A 20600-nucleotide genomic window follows, 5' to 3' on the forward strand; every position below is an offset into this window, starting at 1 on the left:
GTTTGAAGAACTATTACTACAAAAACTGGCTGTGTACTTGATATTTCAAAAGCAAATTACATAACAGCAGTCACTCAAAATCTACAGAGCATCAAGACTTGTTAAAAATTATAAGTATGACTAATTTAAAAATGGTATGACTTTTCTTTTAGAAGACAACATACCTAGAATAAAATAACTAAAATATGTAATTAAAGACAAGTTATAAAACATTTTTTGAAGTGACCATGTGTCTTTTGAGCACAAGGCAATCAGAATAAATGATAGGAAAAAGTTTGCCTTATCACTGGGAACATTCTATTGCTACAATATACATGAAACGATTTGTAAGATTGTTAGACAAAACCTTTTAAGACCTGAAGCAAATTTCAGAAAAATTCAGTGGAAGAGTCATATGTAAGAATGCTTTTTCAGGCTAAAGCAGTCTCCTGAGACCTTGTTAAGGCTGAAAAACTAACCCAGGTATTTGCATGAAGTTAGTAACTGCATCCTGTCATATATTTAAGTAATCACACCAATAAGACTTATTGCAGAAATTTGAGATTGCAAAATACAAATTCAACAGAAAAAGCATCTGGCTGATAGCATGGCTTTGGTGAACATGTTTATGTTTGTGCAGCAATTTAAGACTTTTTTTTCCATTGGAATTCATTGGTGATTTGGTAAATCTCAAGTCTAAGAGTATTCAGGTTCTCATCCTAGAAAGCTGTTGAAGCACATTATGTTTTCTTTTCAGAACAGCAGTGGATGAAGCTCAATGAATGGAAAAGAACATTAATTATACAATTCACCTTCATTCAGAGTTCTCCCTGGCTGGAGAAATTGCAGCCAGACATGCTTGAACTTCAAAGAATTTTCACTTTTGCTCTATAGCAGGCTCTGGGACTTTTCAGCTGCACTGGGCCTAGTCCAAGACTTACTGTATCTAAAGTCAATGACAGACTCTTTGAATAGATGGAAGGATTTCAGAATCTTCAATATTCCCCTTCCCCCTAAAAAGTATTTATCTGCTGAACAGCACAAAAATCCCTTCTGAAAAATTCTTACTACTTGTGCTAGGACATATATACCTAACTAGCAATGCAAGTAGCTTTTACAGTTTGTTTGCTTTTCTCCAGAAATGTGACTGCATCTTAAGATGTTTAAATGTGTTTTTTTTTGGGTTTTTTTTTGTTTTTTTTTTTAAATCTGCTGTTTGTGACAGAGCCAATCTATTCCCTTTTCACTATCCATAGTCTGTTTTCTTTACTATAAAATACCTTGCATCAATTTAAAGCTTCTCATGACAAACAAGAATTTACTACAGTGTCTCCTGAAGGACGTTCTCAGATACCAATGACAAAAGAATGGCAGAGCAAAAAGTAACTTTCTTCCAGCTCACAGATAAGTTCTTTATTAAAATAGTTACCCCCTAGCACTACTCATCTCTTCCACTTGTACAGCTCCATCTGCACTCTTGAAGCATCATCTACCCTGATTTACTGCTCAGAGGGAAAGAAACCACATGCACATTTCTAAAGCTAAAATAGCAGTTTTTTTCCCCACCCATAAAGCTTCAGGGTGTGGTGGTGGTGGTGTTCAGTGCTTCATATTGCCTCCCTTTTCCAAATATCTTTACAAACACATACAGAAGGAGAAATGGCATAAAATATCCCCTTTTCACACCATTCTGATCATAAAGAACACATGTAGGGAGAAACATGGTTCAATATACCTGTCTTAGTTGCAAGTATTTCTGAACTAAAAGAATTATTTTACCGGCAGATCCAACAGGCATGAGAGCTTGATTGTATTGTTATGAAAGAAAGAGATAATTGCAAAATACATTATGTTGCATGCCTCAAACACATATTTGAGCACCATATGTATATATTTTCTCAGAAACCCAGCGCTTCCAGAAACTAAGTTCATATTTAAACAGTGAGGTTTGAGTCAAGGTTCTCAGAATCTTCTCATTATCCAGTTACTACACTCTTTAACTTAGGGATGCACTTTGAAAGGAAAATAGGAACCAACAGGGACTTGGGGAACCTTCATCCTTGGAGGTATTCAGAACTGTGGCAGCCTGATCTAACTTTGAAATTTTGACCTGCCTTGGACAGAGAGTAGACCTCCAGAGATTCCCCTTGTATTAAAGTACTTGTTCTGGTTTTGGCAGTTAAACCACAACAGTATTCTGCAGTTCTCTGATACCATGAATGTTATGATATATACTGAGAAATACATCCGTAGTTTGTAAGTACTAACACATTCTGGACTAAATAACCATCTTTTGAATTTGGTGTTAGGTTGAGTAATCGCTCCCAGCCTAGGAATTCAGTGTTGTCCAGCTCCTTTCAATAATTAGCTGGTATCAAGATAGTACTGGAAAATAAGCAATACCAGGTAGTGTAAGCTCTCTCAAGAAACCCTTTAAGAACATTTTTCCTTTATCCCAACCTGAGAAACAGTACAACCAGCCTGGGCTTGTAATGCTGCAGGCAAACTCCTTCTAGTTTATGCTGGATAGATCACTCTCCTAGGCTCTGCAGCCAAGTGGGATTACATGGAAATATTGAAGTCCCCCTTGCCCCTCTTATTCTGGGTGTCTTTTGGTAGTTCCTGTAATTTGTACACATTCCCCTATGCCCCACAACTATAAGTTCAGGTGAAGAACCTCCTTTTGGATTGTTTTATTCTCCTGAGTTATGATTAGAAAAATTCAGAATGGATGGTGTAACAATATTGTGTTCTCACCTTACACCTTAGTGATTTGCATAGCAGATTAACTGCTTCAGCACATTCAGGACTTTTCTGTATTTTCATGTGCTTTGTTCCAGACCACATTCTGTCACATTTTGTACTGCAGACCTTTAACTCACTTTTTCTGAGTTAATGGTTTTAATTGACATGGCTTCAGTCAAGCAATATGTATTATCAGACATAAAACTACATTTTTTCCTTGTTTAATTTCTTGCAACCACTGTTTTCAGACAAAAATGATAAATTTTGCTTTGCGCAGTTCAACAGTGATTCACCTGACAGCACTTTTCACTGGGCCATTTTTCTGCTCAGTATTTTTCTGAGTTTGTTTTACTCTTGGCAGTATGTGTTGTTCAAAAATTACTCAGAACCAAAGAGCTCAGAGGCCTCTTCTGTCAATCTGGTCTTATGCAACACAGCAACCAATTCCAAAAGGCTTATGTACAAAAAGAAAGTTTTTCTTTATTATTTTTTCTTCTTCTTTTAAAAGAACTGTGAGATGTATCACTCGTGTTCATCTTTGTTTGTGGTTACTGTTGGGTCAATTGTCCTAACCCTAATCAGTAGAACAAGTCATTCAGTGTGAAGAAAGCCAAACAGCACTTTTTGGGGGTGGTTAAAATGTTAGTCTCCTCAGTCACGCGTTATCAACTTACCTGAAGCAGTGGTAACAAATAATTGAAAGGACAACAGTTTTGCTCATAAATGCTCAACTGTTCTCAATATTTTTTTTTAAGAAAAACTCAAACCCACACAGGAACAGAAACTGCTGTCAGAATAAGCTGCATCAAATATGTTTTGAAAGGGACCCCAGTTTTTTTGTACTTGTTAAAGTAGCTGTTTGCGCTGCTTTTTATTAGCAAAATGAGTCTTATCTCAAAGATTCACCTTCAGAATAGAGGGGAGTATTTTTAGTCCTAATTCTCAGTCAGTGGCTGTCATTCTCCTGCTTTTATTGTATTGAGAACACATTCAATTTCTTTTTCCATTCTTTTGTCTCACTCCTTGAGAAACACTGACAAGTTGTGTGGGAAGCTAAGCAAGGAAAAAAAAAAAAACAAACTAACAAAACCCAACCACAACACAACACAAGCCAACAAACCAACAAAAAGAAATATGGACAACCCCCCCCACATCCCTGTCCTTTGCTCTTCTCTCTCCTCCTTCCTCCATCTCCCCTCAATCCACAAGATATACAGCCTATATGTCTAGTCTTGCTTAAAATCCTGGTGGCAATGGAAGTAGTCTCCCTTGTTGAAATTCCCTCAGGGAGATGTTAGTCAAGCAAAGCAGTTAAATACAATGTGATCCCATGACTTAATTCAGGCAGAGCCCCTTCGATTGCTTAGCTGAAAGGAATAGAGTTCTGCATGCAAAGAGCAGCCAAATAAGAGCTCCAGTTCATGTAGTAAGGTATCATCTCAGGTTCTGTGGATCGGCAACGGTCAGGGACTCATCAATGGCTAGGACAGAAGTTTGTTTCTATTATTCTTCTGGAGCCTTGGGGAATGGAAAAAAATTCTTTACAAGTGCACTTCTACTAGCTTCGGAGAAGCAACAAAAGCAAGGATAAATCTGACTTATCATCATCAGTTACAATGGGGATTGTGCCATTCTTTTTTGCAGCACTTGAAGTACAGCCTACAACATGCTTTCCATCACCTGAAGAAGCAGATGACGACTCTCTTGACAAAGCACAGTTTCATTTCTCTCCATTAGCCCTGTTCTGAGATGAAAGTGATCAGTCAGAGTAACGGACCATAACCAGAAAGTAAGTAGTTCTAAACACAGAAAACAGACTGACAAGCTAATAAACAAAGTAAATCTATATCCTAAGCCTCTCTCAACCAGGGAGGTATTAAAAAAACAAAAACAACAGCAACAAAAACAACACAACAAACAAACTCTTTGCTTGTCTTGCTATTGAAAGATATGAAATTTTAAAGAGTTTGGTCTACAACAGAAATAGGTATTAGCAACAACATAACTAAAGCAGCAAATCTTTCACAAGGAAGCAGAGGTGAGTAGATTTTAGACCTCTTGCAAGATTCATGCTAGTCACCAGCCCTTTATTGATTGCAATTTTGAGCTCCCATAAGCACAGTGATGGATACATGGGTATTGCATTTGCACAAAAAAAATCCCAAAGCACACACATGAAAAAACAAATCAAACCAAAAAGCCCAACAGCATTTACCAACAGCTACCACACTGTGGCATCCTACGATAACACAGAATTGGGCTCTGTGTATTCAAAAGAAATTAATGCTCAGAAACACAGAAACACTCCTGATAATCTACTGCAAGATAAATGGGTAAACGTTTACCTTCTAACAGCAATAAATCTAAAATGGTACCTAGATACTGGCTAAATTATTGTCTTTTAATTAAGGTAGGACATGTAATCCATAACATTTGTAGTTATCTATGAAGCATGCCAAAGTTCTGAATAAAAAATTCTGGGGGTATTGACAATGAAAAAGATTGTTAGCTAGAAGAAAATGGAAAATATGAATGTTCATGTAAAATTCATTTTGGTTGTGCTAAATGATTCCAATTTTTATGTGGTATAACCGTGTTCATGCTATTGTCCACACTTTTACTCTAAATTAAGAAACAGTATTTTGTTTTGTCTTTGGGAAAGGAGAGCTCATTTCATAACACCTCTTCTGTACACTAACATCAGGATAGATACTTTGTAGTGGATGTTGAACAGTGCTAGAATAAATTGAAAGTCTGAAATTATGCAGAGCTACATTAATAACAGAATATTTCATCATGATTAATGATATTATAATGTATACTCAAGGAGTGAAAAATAATTTGTCTCACATAATGAGTTGCCACCTTGTCATTTCAGGAGACTCAATTTTGCTGTGACCTTCCAATAAACGTGATTCAGCCACAGATTCATTAGCTACATCTATTTTGTATGACCTAGAAAAATACAATGGAAATCTGATTCTGAAGTCTGTCACAAGTCTGTTACAAAACCTTTTTCAATTTCTGGACTGACAGCAATAGTGGAATAAGTATGTATTGGAAGAGGTCACTACTTAAACCTGTAAGAACCACCGAGTTTAGTCTTATGGCGTTTCATTCAGGTGCACCAGACTCACAAGTTGGTCCTGGTACCTGTTTGCCTATTCTGAGCCAGCATGTTTTACAAAATGAATAATTGTACTGGTGTACATTTCTATTTTTAATGGAATATTCCTACTTTATCGGAACTACTTTGATCTGGGACGCTTTCTGAGGAGTTTGACTGTGTCAATCTCCTTCCACTTTGACGGATGCAGCAGGTCTAGAAAAACCACAAACTAAGGCTTTTGTTACAGCTAAAGGCTTGCACACTGGGTAATTTCTTCAAGTGGGGGTTAGTGTTATCTCAAGTGCTATAGATAGTTATCTTAGACCTATGAATTCTTTATCTCAGCTGGAAGAAAATTACCTTCTGTAAAGTTGCTCATCTCAGCTTTCATACTTAATGCAATGTGGATTAAGACAATGAGAGGTGACTACACTTTAGGAGAAGCACAGCTACATCTGACACCAAGTGCTTACAGATGTGACATGACACATTGTATATAACCTGGGAAATAACAGTCTGGCAAGCTGGTTAGCCTGAAAAATACAAGCCTCTTTCCCCGAGGTCTGCTTGACATCACATCATGAATAGCTATTAAATTGCTTTTAGGTTTATTCAGTGCACTCGGCAGGTATAACAACAGAAAGAAAAAGCCTTTTCCAACACATAAAAAATTATATGGCAAATTACACATGATGGTCTTTCTCTCAATGTGTGAATGACTCTGAAACTTACTATTTGATGAAGTACAAGGACACAGAACTACCACAGCCAACTTTGAACCTAAGCTTGGGTTCAAAATAGTACAGCAGTAATATCCATACTAATAAAATATACATGCTTTGTGTTTAATTCACTATCTTCCATACAGTTGCACTGATTTATATCTTAGTCTCCAGCACATGAGAAGTCCCTCAGAGACCCTGATTTCAAGTTATTGACTTGATAAGTTAGAGGCAGAAACAAAACACAACAAACAAAAAAAATCCACCCACATTCAGCAAACCAGAAACAAAACCAATGAACTTTGAGTGTGTAAGATTGACTTTTTTGGACATTTTTCTGTAACATTGAAAAAGCTTCCCTGAGCACTGGAAAAAGTCAACACAACTATAAGCCTACAGCATACGCTACTACATTCATTTTAGTTTGATCTTTCCAACAGGGGTAACCACAGCTATGAAGATGGAGTAGCATGGGAGGCAATCTCACACTAATCATCAGAACAAGTGGTCTCAAATGTTTGCTCTATTTCCCTAAAAGTTATATATCCTTGAATTTAAAGACACTGGGACGGAATAAAAAGGGAAAAAATGCAAGCAAACGAAAACAAACAAACAAAAACCACATAACCACCCCCACCCCCCCAAAAAAAAAATCTTTAGAAAAACACAATATTTCCTCAGAGGTATAAACAAATTTTAAAGGAACTTTCAATCGTCAGTTCACATGCCACATTCTCTTACTCATACTTGGTGAAAAGTTTCTTCAAATGATCTTGCTGATTAAAAACAACAACAAAAAGTGAAATACCACTAAGAATAGATTTGAGTGGCAGGAGATCTCTCTCTGAATTTAAACATTTTGTCCTAACCACTTTGGGCCTTTTGTTTTTGCCAATTAAGAAAATAAATAAATAAAAGGCAACTTAAGCAATCAGATAGTTATTGTTCCAGTTGTTATCCTGACATCTGATTACTGGAACACAGCATTGAAAGTTATAACAATGTTAGAAGTAATGCATAACCATGCAAATAATATGAATGCTCCAAAGCTATCATAAAAAATAGGACTGGTAATCATGAATGCTCAGGTTAACAAAGCAGTCTTAAGTCAAATCTTCTTCCTGATCATGTAGTTAGTCTTGTGTTACATATTTAAGACATTTCCATGTAAGGATTTTTTTTTTTTAAACGTAATCTGTAAGTGCAAATTCTAGTGCATGTATAAAACCTTATGTATAGGCAAAGAAAAAGAGACTTTTCTCCTCTGTGCTCTCCCTCTATGCCAGTGCATTAAAAAAAAAAAAAAAAAAGCATAACCACGGAAAATGAGATTACACGATTACACTAGCTCTTTCAATGTTAAGAAATTCAGGGGTAAAAAAAAAAAAAACAGGTTCAAAATATGATTTCTCTATCAGAAGGATGGATCTGAAAACAATCAAAAATACATTAGGAAGGGTGACATGTTCAGTAAATTGAAGAGAAGACAATTCCTGTAAATCATCATGATGTGGTAGATTAAATTTAAAGCTTCTAAGGATATGGACAATGGACTGCTCTAGCTGGGTTCTTATAGACTGACATCAGTTAGGACTGTATATTTGTTTTTTCCTCTGGCTCTTAGCATATGTCATGTCTTTCTGATAAGTTGTTTTTTCCAGTTGAGGGAAGGGAAATAATCAGATTGCTGATATCAAGAAGAAATATTCTACCATGTTCAGAACTATACTTCTAAAATACTTCAAGTAGCTAAAAAAAATTCTGTTTCATTGACTTCAAATCACTGCAAGCAAATAAAGTTGACCAAATTAGTGAAATCCTAAAGCTCAGATTTCACAGAAATAAACACTGTGGAAAAGGAAGCACATTTGTACTACCTTAAAAAAATAACCTTGCAGTGCTTATTGTCAGAGAAATTTAACTGTATGTAAAGGATTCACTTTGTGAATGAAGTGAAACAACCCCCTGGACAGGTTCTAAGAAGCAGACATCCTCTTTGACTTAAAGTAGACTACGTCACTGGCAGCAGGTATGGAGCACAGGTGCCCCAGCTGACATTGTGTTTCATTTTAGGGAGTGGGAGTTTGGTAAAGCAGAGCCACAGCCTAAATGCTCATATTGTTTTGAATTAAAATCATTCAGTAAGTCAATGGTTACTTTTTTTTTTTTGTAAGAATCTGATCACCATTAAGGAATAAAATGTTCCAATCTGATGAAATTTTCTTATCACAGTCAAAGTAGCACTCACAACAGCAATAGTGTCTTATTTGCAAATATCTCTGCTCAAGCATAGCACTTCTTTTAGGCAGATATGAAAAAAAGACGTACTGATGACACAGGCACTGACTTTCTAAACCATTCATGAACAGGCATACTTTTACCTGAGTGAGATAGAGAATTTAATAGCTTTTCCTCTGTAAATTCCTCTATCCAGGCAATTCAAAATTGCCAAGAGCAGTGGCAGAGGAAATGCCCTAAACAACCTCAGATTATTTATAATCTAGCAGAGAAGACAGGACTATCACTGGGGATGTTTTTTAGGATCCAGAGTATCTAGGGTAAGAGATACTGCAAAGCTGACAAGTTTTGCAGAGGCTTTAAACCTCTACTCAGGCTTTCCCATACCAAGAATTTTGCCCCGCTACCCCTGAATCTTGTTGTGGACATATCCCAGTACCTCCACACTCATCCTCATTTACAACCTATGAGGTAAGAGACGCCAGAGATTACAGAAATGCCACTAACCATACAAGTCCAGGTAGAGTTTTTATTTTACTCAAAAATTTGAAAAGTATGTACATATGTATTAATATATATGTATTAATACTACTACTATTAATACCACCTTTTTCAGTTGATCTAGCAGTCTTTTCTTACTATCCTCAGTGAGATTATGGCTTCATTTGAACTAATTCTGGGTCTGGTGTTCCAGTCCAGTCTGTATATTGCTATGGCCTTGCTCGTGCTATAATGAAAAATGGAATATGAACAAAGAACCCCATTTAATCAACGGCTCAATGAATCCAGTGGTATAGACTAAACTCTATCTGGATCTGAGTTAGAGTTACAAGAAGAAGGGGGTATAACATGGCACTCAGGACTATCAGCCTGTAGAGCACACATACCATTTACTAGTAAAAGCAAGACCAGCAGCCTCAGCATGGTACAAGATGGTAAAGAGACAGAAACCTTAGCATCACACAAGGAAAAATGTATATAATGAGGGTTGAAAAGACATCCAGACCCTTGGTAAGTCATATCATCCTGCAAAGGCAGAAGCCTTTGGAGATTGAGAACACTATGGATTATTTCACTTCCTAGTTCTCTAAGGAAAATCTAAATGATTTAAAATATATATAAAAAATAAATCCTGAAGTGATGTCTGTCTTCATCCACCACCTCCAGTGATCCAAGTGTTACTGGTTGGGCAGCAATATTGAATACAACTGGGATATTTATTCTTAGTCTGTCTGTTGCTAGGCGGATTTAATTTAGCAGTTCAAGATAAATAAACAAAAGCCAAGATAACAGCTCTTCTGAAGCAGCATATTCTTTCTATTTTCTGGAACTGAATAGAACATTTCTGGACAGTGTTATCAGGAATAAAAGGACTGGGTTTAGATCTCACAAGTCAATGAACATCTGCCTCTGCCTCCAGCTGCCTCTTTCTCTGATTCACAACTCTCAGGCCTCAAAGCAAAAGATGTTGTTGCAAGACATTGCCTGCATCACGTAAAGCAAAATAATCTAACTTCCATTACACTAAACCAGCATATAATGACAGAAACATTAAGAGGTGTCCCTGCATAACCCGAAAACAAATTATTCTGTACCATCTAGCCTAATTTGCAAAGTCACCAAAAACTATATTCAGACAAAGATTTGTTTTCATACAGCACAAAGTCTCAGATTGCTATTTTTTTTAGGCAATGCTATACTAATAAAGCGTTCTGGTAGTTATAATCCCATCAATGTTCACTTCAGTGATAAATTATCCCACCTATTAGCTTTCCATCTATTAGTTATAATGTACAGCCTAATTTTATGCAAATCTACAAATCAAATCTGCAAATCAAAGCTAATGGAGAATGATCACTTACTTTTAGGTGTGATCTGAGAGCTTGTGTTTTTTTTGTTTGTTTTTAAATAAAAATATCCTTATGTAAGACGTTAGATAGGACTGATAAATCTATAGAAAGGCTAGTTTATAAATACTTTCAGAAAGAGGTCTTGCAGAGCACCATTGTTTACACACTATCATCCCGACTCCTCTCCTTTCTGCAACCAAAAGCTCACAATGTCTTGGTCTCACATTTCCCTGTTTGTGATCACATAGAAGGGAAAGACTGGGGAGCAAAAAAAACCCAAACTTCAGTGTCTTCTGGCCTCACTAGCGTAGGAAAAGTGGCACGGCTACTTTTTAATGATATTCTAGGAAGGGAGAAGCTTATGTTTCCCTTCCAGTTTTTGGTAAGATGGTCTGTTACTGATTAATAAACTGTTATTATTTATGTTAACTGAATATATCTGTTCATAATACAACACTTCTGCCTACAAACAACCTTTATCTTGTTGGTGGAGACTAGATAAAAATCATGGAGTTCATTATATAATTTCAACAAAGCAAAAAAAAAGGCAGATAATTATTACAGCATACTCATGAACTCAATTTGATATGACAATCTCAGATCCTATGGTTGAAAACAAACAAACAAAAAACCTAACTATTTATAAATGTTACAGAAAGCATTTATTGTTTTTTCTTCCCACACCATAGTGGTGTAGGTTTATTTTTACATGATAACTGCTTCATAACTCAAAATAACTCTTCTATAGTCACTGAAATTAAAGAAACATAAAGTTGGCGCTTTTGTTGTTTTAAGAACAGGTTGTTTTGAATTACTGCCATCAGAGGACAGATTTTAGAAAAAAAATAGGTAGTACAAGACAACAGTAAATTATTCAGTTCCTCTAATTAATCAAGACAATATACTGAAAAAAGAAAGTAGATATTTAAGTCAAAGAGAACTTTCAAAGAAACTTTTCACTTAAATGCCAATTCTGATCAAACACCAGGATAAATAAATAAGTAAATAAAATCAAGACATCTTTGATCCAAAGTGTCCTTGAGCTAAAGGTACATCCTAAAGGAAAAGTCAGAGTGGGTTTCTCAAACCCATTGGCTTACTTTATAGTTGTATCTTAAAGACTTTAAGATTAAAGAGTAAATCTTCCAACAGATTTTTATGTGAGGTTTCTTCAGAGGCATTTTATTCGCTGCAAGTTGACCAGATTCTTCAAAGTGTCTTGGTGGTTTCTGATTTCAAGCAAATAAGAAAGGACTGAAAAAGGTTAGTGCGATCAAGTGAAGTGAGGAAGAGAGTAGTGATGACAAGCTTACCAGTGATCAAGCATAAACATTCCTGATAGCATCAGGGGAAACAAAAGTAACCCCACAACCCACATTCCTGGGCTTCAGTTGACTTACTGCCAAAAAATGGAACAGTACTTATAAACGTTCTACAGATGAAAAAGACAATAGGCCAGTGGTGGTTACTGCTTCTTTTCACAAATAGGAAAGTGAAGCCATGAGGACAAAACTTGTCTGAGATAATCTTTTACACATGGGAATATCTTCCCCATGTCAGCTTTATGTACGAACCAAACTCGAGTTTCGGTCCAGTCACACATTGGCTACTTAATCTATTCTTTCCTACCTACATCTAGACCAAAAAATCAATCTTCTTTCAACTGGAAAATGGTGTATCATCACTAGCTCTTTTCATCAACATACTACCAGATGGACGCTGATGATGAGCATCACCAGGAAAACAGAGAAATTAAGAACCCTGCTGTTGCAATGAAGCCTGAAGTGAAGAGTATAATTTCCAACATCCAAATCACTAATACATTCCAGTCACAGCATGGGAAACAAAAAAATACATACACATTTCAATCTGTGTATACATCCATACTACATTAACAGTGTATTTGATCCCAAGGAGAAGCTACTGCAGAAAACTAGTTTTGTTGGCTGAAAGAGGGCCAGCACATTATTTTGAGGTTTAAGGTACATGATTCATTTTATTACTAAGACATTAAGAACAAAGAAGCAAAATGAGATATAGTTTCCGAAGCACATGGAATAGAGACTTATCTTTCCCATTAGACGCAAAGAAAGATCTAGCTAAAAGAGTCTCTTCCCTCTATTTTATGTTTTTCCAGTTGATTATGTTAGTTCTCTCAGGCTTTTCCTAGTAGTAAAAGGTGGAACAACTACCACACAAAACTGAAGTTAGCAGTCCCTGGGGAATAAAAACTACTCACCTGGAAAAAGGAGAAAATAGGAAGTCACACATTCTAGATGCTCTTTAGAATTGGTTCTTTCTGATACCACAGGGTGATTTAATTTGAGCTGAAGGGCCCACTCAGCAGTTAGTCAGCTATAGAATCAAATACATGAAGTTGATATAAAAGCTATTTTATGTCCTACCCCCAAATTGGATCCTGCACTGAGTACCACTTGGCTAGATCCCATAAAGAACATCAATTGTAACATCACTTACAATTTTCTTTCATTCTGCATAGACTTTAGACAGTAACCTGGAAGATATGTGGATAGAATACAAACATCAGATGACAGCAAGAAAGAAACACAACAGGAGATGAATTAAATAGAGAAGCAAATTCTCAGTTGGTGTAAATCAGTGTTGACAGCTGAAGTAAGATGACCCAAGACTGTTTTACACCACCTGAAGACCTAGCCTACTGATTAGAAAAGTGCTAAAAAACTGACCTCTGCAAAATACTCCATCTTGTGAAGTTCAGAAGAATGGAGGTGTCCTGGTCTGGGTTAAAACTGTGTCAAAATTCCCCTACTAAACAGAAAACGCCCTTATCTATGGAGATGAGAGTCTAGCTTAGATACAGATTTTCAGAAAAAGAGTTTCAACCTAGATAATTCTGTGCTTCAAAACAGCCGTAGGTAACCTTGAAACACCTGGTTTGAGACACATGCTGAAGGCTGCTGGAAGTCTATGAACTACTTAAAATGTCTTTTGGCTAGGCTTTCGCATGTTTCAGATACCAGTCACTCCAATCAGTAAAATGAGTAGGTGGAGCTTCTTATAGTTTCTGCAGTAATTAAGAAACATAATCATGATATACTTTCTAGGTTGCTGTTATAGCCCACATGCAGAAGACGAAACATTTTAGCAAATCAGACCAGCTTCTCTGTTTAAGAGACATGACTGTTTTCTTTCTACATTGTGTATACTGTACTAAATTTTTGCTTCCACTTTTATTCTAGTTTTTCCTCATTATGGCCAGATAAGAGGTTGATCCTTCATTTGTTTGTTTGTTTATTTTGCAGGAAGATACCATTATTTCAGCTGAACACAGAATTACTAGGCTCAGTAGATAATAATGTAAGCTGAACCATAGTTTGAGTTATGCCAGAAAAACAAATTTCATTATTTGATGTACTGTAAATTCAATGCATCTTCATAGCATCTAGCATGCTTTCACCTAGTAAGAAGAAGCTGAAACTTTCTTGGCCTATTGATTCCCAATATTTATTTAGATTCACATTATGAGGATTATATAACACGCGAAGATCATTCCTGTTAAAAAGGCATCCGACTAAAATGTTGCTATAACACCATTGTTTTCTCACGCATCACGTTAATAAAAGCCCTCCTAAGTCTACTTTCAGTGCAGCAAATTCTGAACCCTTAGCTCACTGTTAGTTGAGGAACAAGTCTCACTAACTCCACTCCATCCACGATAAATGTCTATTTTATTTAACTGTTCCTAATCTTTACCTCTGACATTGGGCAACCTTTCAGTTGTTCCTTGATTGCTTCCTCTATTAACCCCTTTCATGCTGTGTAAAACTTAGAAACTTATAAAGAAATTCAATGTTATAGCAATACTTACATTTTAAAACATTTTAAAATAAATTAAAAAATTAATGAGTTAGTACAAAATTTGGATTATATTGCATCATCTCAGGAAAGTTACAGTAAATGTTATTAAAAGTCATTGCTTGTAGAGAATACAAGCTTTTTATTTAGTCCATGTATCATATGATTTAATAGAATTAAATTATATAACCAAGATTTGGGCTAGTATTATTTAATTACTTTAATATAAAAATATAAATGAAAAGCCAAAAAGATTAGGAGACATTTCTACATGAAAGTCATTGATTTGCCCACTGAAAACAGGAAGTCTTTCTGCAGTGCTCCTAAACAAGAATAATACCAAAGTTTTCACGCAAAACATTAATAGACAGATTTCAACAAGTCAAAGTTAAGTAAACAGTACAGAATTTTCTCATATGCTAGTTGCTAATCTTGTATAGGCCAATACAAATCACTCAGATCACTCAAATTGTGGCACTGGAGGGAGTTGGGAGGGGGAATATTGTTTTAATATATTTTAGCAGAAAGTCAAGAAGTCAAGAGCCAAATCTTTGTAAATTCAGCCCTTCAAACCAAAGAATAAACTTCTGGAAAATATCTTTCCAATTTTATATTAAAAAAAAAAGAGTCTACCTTGTGATGAAAACTCAATTATATGCAAAAAGACAGGATAAAGCTTTGTGGCCAAGGTATAACCTTCTGAAGATATGGTTTAGTAATCATACATCCTTAACTGTGTTAGTGTTAGCTTGTACATCTACGGATGTCCATTGCTACTTAATTTTAAAAGGTTTCTAATCTTGTAATGAAACTGTTTTTTTGACCAGCCACAAAACAGAATCTGATTTGAGCATTATAATGTAATTAATCATGGATTTTAGTGTCTCTTTTGAAATAGTTTATTTAGATCTGAGAAATACATTGCATGTCTATGATTGCATTATACAAAAAGAAACTAAACTACATAATTGAAAATGAACCATGTGTATTATTAATCATAAAATGAAACTACCTCGAGTTTAGAGCTTGGATCCAACTAGATTGCACTTTGGCTCCTCTCTGGTAATTTGCAACTATGCAAAGAGAGACTGAAACTGCTACTTGACTTCATTACTGTTAGCCATGTCAACAGTGCTAGGAAAGTGGCTGGGAAAGTTGGATCCACAACATTCAAGGCCCAAAATGGATTTACATTTTGTGGACAGATGACAACATTGCAATGCATCCTGTTCCTTTATCAGCCTTTGTAACCTGCTAAAGTATTGGAAAAAAAAAAAAAAAGAGAGAGACAAACTGCATGACTTTGGGAAATGTGCAGTATACAGTATAGAATATAATTGTTTGGATTTCCGTCTGCAGATTTTACATTTAAACTGCATAACAGATAGCACCATAAATTTAGCAGGGCTAATTCCCCCCTCCCTCCCCTCCCCCCAGCTTTCTTTTTTAACAAAAAACAAAACATGTCTAGATTTACACATATCACACACAAATACACACACACTTTCTTTGTTCTGGTTGCACACAAACACCATGTTTTTGCATCTTTTTTATTCCATTTGCTCCCATAGAGATAGCAGTTGACATAATTGATAAAATAGCATGACTGAAAAATCTTATTTTCTGTACTGAAAATTTCTGACAAAAAAATGGATCAGCACAGCTATTTGAAACAACTTCTATATCCAGATCTACTTCTTGAAATGATCAGATTTCTTTTTTCCCCTTTCAAATTCTTGCTCTTTCCCAATACAAAATTTTCAGGAGACACAGCCTCATAATTTCCATATCTTGGTTCACCTTTGTGGAAATCATAGCTATTCTGGGGTTATTCTTACACTTTCCTTTTTAGGTTTCTAAAGATCATAGTATGTTATAATATTATAATATGTTATAAATATTTTATGTTTTAAACCTACAGAAAATCCTAATATCTACCAGCACTGACAATTACTTCATTGGTCTCTGCAGCTCATAGGAAACTGTCTATATTCCTCTGCTTGGTTTGTAAAATCATTAGGCTAGTTAAGTATATGATTAACAGAGTCTAGCTACTCTGTGTTGATGAGAAATGACTACTTAAGCCCATTATATTTTGAGTTACAGCTGTAAAAATTAGGCTTTTGTGTCTGTGTAAAAGTCAGTTTTCCTGGAATAGCAGAGTTGGCAGAATTAAAAATCCTTCTCGCACCTAACCTCCAAGGCTAGTTGGCAAGCTGGATGGGAAAAAGAGGAATCTCCAGTTTGTTATGGGAGATCTATAGACTGACAAAAGCAATTTTTAGCTCACTATCACCCTTTTGTGCCCTTCAGTGAGAAATAATCATATTAAGGCTCACACAGAGAGGGTAATAAAAATTATCTTCATATTTTTAATTAACTTAAGGTCAAAAGAATGTAAATACACTACATCTTCATTCTATAATCAGCTATACATTGGCAATAGCACTCTTAATGACTTGAGGAGGGTGTTAGCTCATCTGAAGGACCTTTTGGCAGAGGTTCAGCAACAGTTTCAAGAGGAGAACTAATCTGTTGTAAGGTTGAGGAAGGCATCAAAGGGGAAAGACTGTCATTTATTCTTGATGGCACCTTCTTATATTATACTCATACCAACTCCAAAGCCTTCTGTTATATCATACCAGGTATCCCCGAGGTAAACAGGAACTTTCAGGCACATGAACATTTTAACAACCATTTCCTATACTATGGACATCCACATCTTTCATGCTTTAGCCACATCCTCAGTAGTATCTGTAAGGAGTCCCATGATGGAAAAAAGAAGAGCTTCTAGATGAAAATAGTATTGCTGTGGTATTACATTCTTCTAGAAATTAACCAGTATATTATATCCTCCAAAACTGGATCCTTAGCTCTAACAGACAAGGAACATTATTTTTCCTAATGCTCCCCACCCCTTCATCCCTGCCCATACTGAAGTATATTGAGCTGACTTTGGGAATTCTACTATTTAAAACATTAGTTGTGATTAGGTAAAAGATATCTTCTGGGTATGTTTGTAAAGAAAGGAAGGCATGCTCTGGAATATTCCAATCTAAAACACAGTTGTTTTAGATATTCGCAGCACCAAAAATTAGCATTTATGCTAGGAAAGGCATATGCTACTGTAAAAATAATGATGTATAAGTGCCTGCAGCAGTCCAAATTAGCTGAGCTTTGCAAAAGAAGTTTGAATAGTCATCACTGAGTATATTCTAATGAAGAAATGAAGCAGATGGTGTGCTGTTTGTACTTCCTGAATTAGTGGTTACAGAAGTCAGAAAGGTATCAACTGTGTGCCAGAAAAAAAAAATAAAAATCTCTTATTACGTACCGCTGAGTAGGCGTATACAAGACTTGAAAAGGTTGAGATGAAGATGACTGTTAGCCTTTTGTCACAAATATTCCCTTTATTCTGTCTTCTGCTGCATCTTTCTGCGCAACACTGCCTCCAGTAAGACAAAACCGATATTCCTCACCTACTGTTCATATATTTAGAAAAGCTGATGATCTCTACAGAATTCCAAGAGACAGCAGGTAGGTTTTGTTTAACCTACAATATCTAAGCAGCTTTTAAAGGGACAACTTCCTTCCATATGGGCATATCTAGTTTTTCTGTTATCTCCTAAATCTCGTTTTGGATACAGCTACAGCTGCTCTCCCTTAGACTTCCAGTTGCCAAGTTGATGTGGTATCTTTGTGTAGTGCAGAGCCTTAAACAGAAAAAGGGGAAGTCTTTCAGCTGTACATGTGTGAAATGGGGATGAGAAAGTTTGATAGAGGCTGAAGGGAGAGCAAAAGGAGAAAGAAGCTAGCCTTAGCTACCTAGTTGACAAGAATCATTCTCAACACTTCACAAGGTCTGGAAATAAAGATGAACTTAAAACTTGAAGGGTTTTGCAATGACAGTGCAGACAGTTAAACTCTTAGCAGAAAATAGGAAATAAAATAAGAAGTCAAATGCTATTGCACAAGCTGAAGGGAGATTGGGGCATTAGCACCAATTTTTACTGAGCTCAGAACATTCCCCAAGTGTTCATTTCAAGCTACCTCTTTGCTTTCTCTCAATTTAGTCCCTCTATTTTTGTGTTAATTTCTATGTCAAGGAAACAACAATCAAAACACACACACACATAGCCTTCTCCAATATTTAAAGATGGAGTAAAAAGGAAAAGAACAAATTTGTAGCTTTCAAGACAGCAATTATAATATGAAAGTATTTTAGAGTGGTATTCTGAAGAGGGCATTAAGTAGGCAGTCAGTAATAGGAAGTACCTCATAGCTTCCTTCATTCACACACACTGAGTAGATATTAGACATTTTAAAAGGTGCCTCTTTCTGAGTTAAATTCTATGCTGTGACTGTGGTCAAGTGAGTCAGACATCCCAAAGAAAAGCTAAAATGTAGCATTATAACAGCAAAACCCTGCACATGCAGAAATACGTTAGCAGCTTGCATATTGCTTCATATATCATTAAAGATATCAGTGTAGCTCCTAGGATGAGCTTCTGAAGTTTGATTTTTCTTTAATGTCCCAACAAACAGATTATCTAATAAAACTAGAATAAATTAATTACAATAACTCCTACCCAAGCTATCACTGGTAATGAGCTAAACACCAATAACATTCTTTGTCTAGAGAGATGCTTTCTTTGCTTTTAACCAAATGCACACAATTTCATTAGCACAATGGTTTATTCCTGTTCTAACATACTTTTGTTAAAAGCTATTATCTGCCCATCAATATTGTCAGTGAACTGGAAGAGAAATTGTATTGAGGAAGGAGGCAAAGTGGATAGAAGGTTGTTGCTTTTAGGGCAAAGAATGGGAAAGAAACAGCGGACAAATAGCTGCTAATTTTGACATTTTGATAATCATCTTGATCTGGAGGCCAGGTTCATCCTTGAGGGCAGGTAGACTGAGGCCTCTGGAATGTAAATATTTGTGCCCTTACACGAAGTTTGTCTCTGGGAACTGTGAGCTATACAATACAGTATACGAATACTAGTAAGATTCCACCAGTGGGATCTCATTAACACTTGGTCTGACACTTGAGAAACAAAAGGATGCATTCACATTACTGTCAGTTGTCTCTGTACTGTTGGAGAGTTTAAACAACAATGAATTTGTTAAATGGATTTTTTTTCTGCATTTAATTGCTTCAGTTGAGTTCTGTATGGCTATATGAATCGTACCACACTAACATCAAAACTGCTCTAGTTAACCTTTTCATGAAAAGCTAAGATACTAAAATAGGACACCATTGTACATCTTGACAATAGTGAATGGAAAAAAGTTTTTTTTGTTGTTTTTGTTTTGTTCTTTTGTTGTTATTGTTGTTGTTTTCCCCTCATAAGATATCATAGAAATTCTGAATGCATAGCAAACTCACAACAAAGTGCATTTATACTTACACCAAATATCTGGGTATTTCTTGTCTATTGCAAGAACATAAAAGAGTTGGTAAATACATTTTGTTGAAGTGACATGGCATAAGTTCCAAAGAGTTACATGGCAATTTTGAAATGGCAATTCACAAACAAAAATGCTGAAATATTTTCCTTAAGATGAAATAGAAAATGGTTTGTGATTTTTCATATGTATATACTTGTTTTTATATTTGACTTTACAAACTAAAAATAAGTTGTAGTAAAACCACTGCAAACTGTTCTGCTTAGTCTAATGAGTTAGTACACTGTAGAAAAGGATGGAAGCACATAGAGCATCTTTTATGCTTTATATTAAAAAGGGCAAGTGAATTGGAATATGGGGAAATAATGTTGCTACATTAAGAATTAAGTTGCTATAAATAAAAAAAAATATATTTTTAGAAAATATATATTAGGAAAATGGAAGCAATGGGCACTCAAATATCATTTGCTTGATGTAGAGTAGTGTAGAAATTAATAAATTAGAGCCTCAGGGTGACCCCCTGCTTCACTAATGCAAGAAAATAAATCAAGAAGTAAACTAAATGGCTTGAATAATAAAATGTGTTAGTATGAGTGCTCTGAGCCACAGTTCTACCAGAATTGCCTAGTCAAAGAATTCAGCCTCTAAAATAATTAGAATCCACATGTCTTGTCATTGATTTTTTTCCTCTGAATCCACTTACTGAGA

The 20600-nt window shown here is 35.7% G+C and overlaps 1 long non-coding RNA gene across 1 annotated transcript; it reads right to left on the reverse strand.

Annotated features, from left to right (window-relative positions):
• Window positions 1-3279: 3279 nt before the first annotated feature.
• Window positions 3280-13249, reverse strand: LOC310880989. The gene is made up of 3 exons (XR_014572034.1): window positions 13122-13249; window positions 12883-12998; window positions 3280-4468 (listed from the first exon to the last, which is right to left on the reverse strand). It is a non-coding gene; the product is annotated as an uncharacterized lncRNA (long non-coding RNA).
• Between the last annotated feature and the right edge of the window lie 7351 nt (window positions 13250-20600).

Source organism: Anser anser (genome assembly GCF_964211835.1).
Source record: "Anser anser genome assembly, chromosome: 13".
NCBI classification, from domain to species: Eukaryota; Metazoa; Chordata; class Aves; order Anseriformes; family Anatidae; genus Anser; species Anser anser.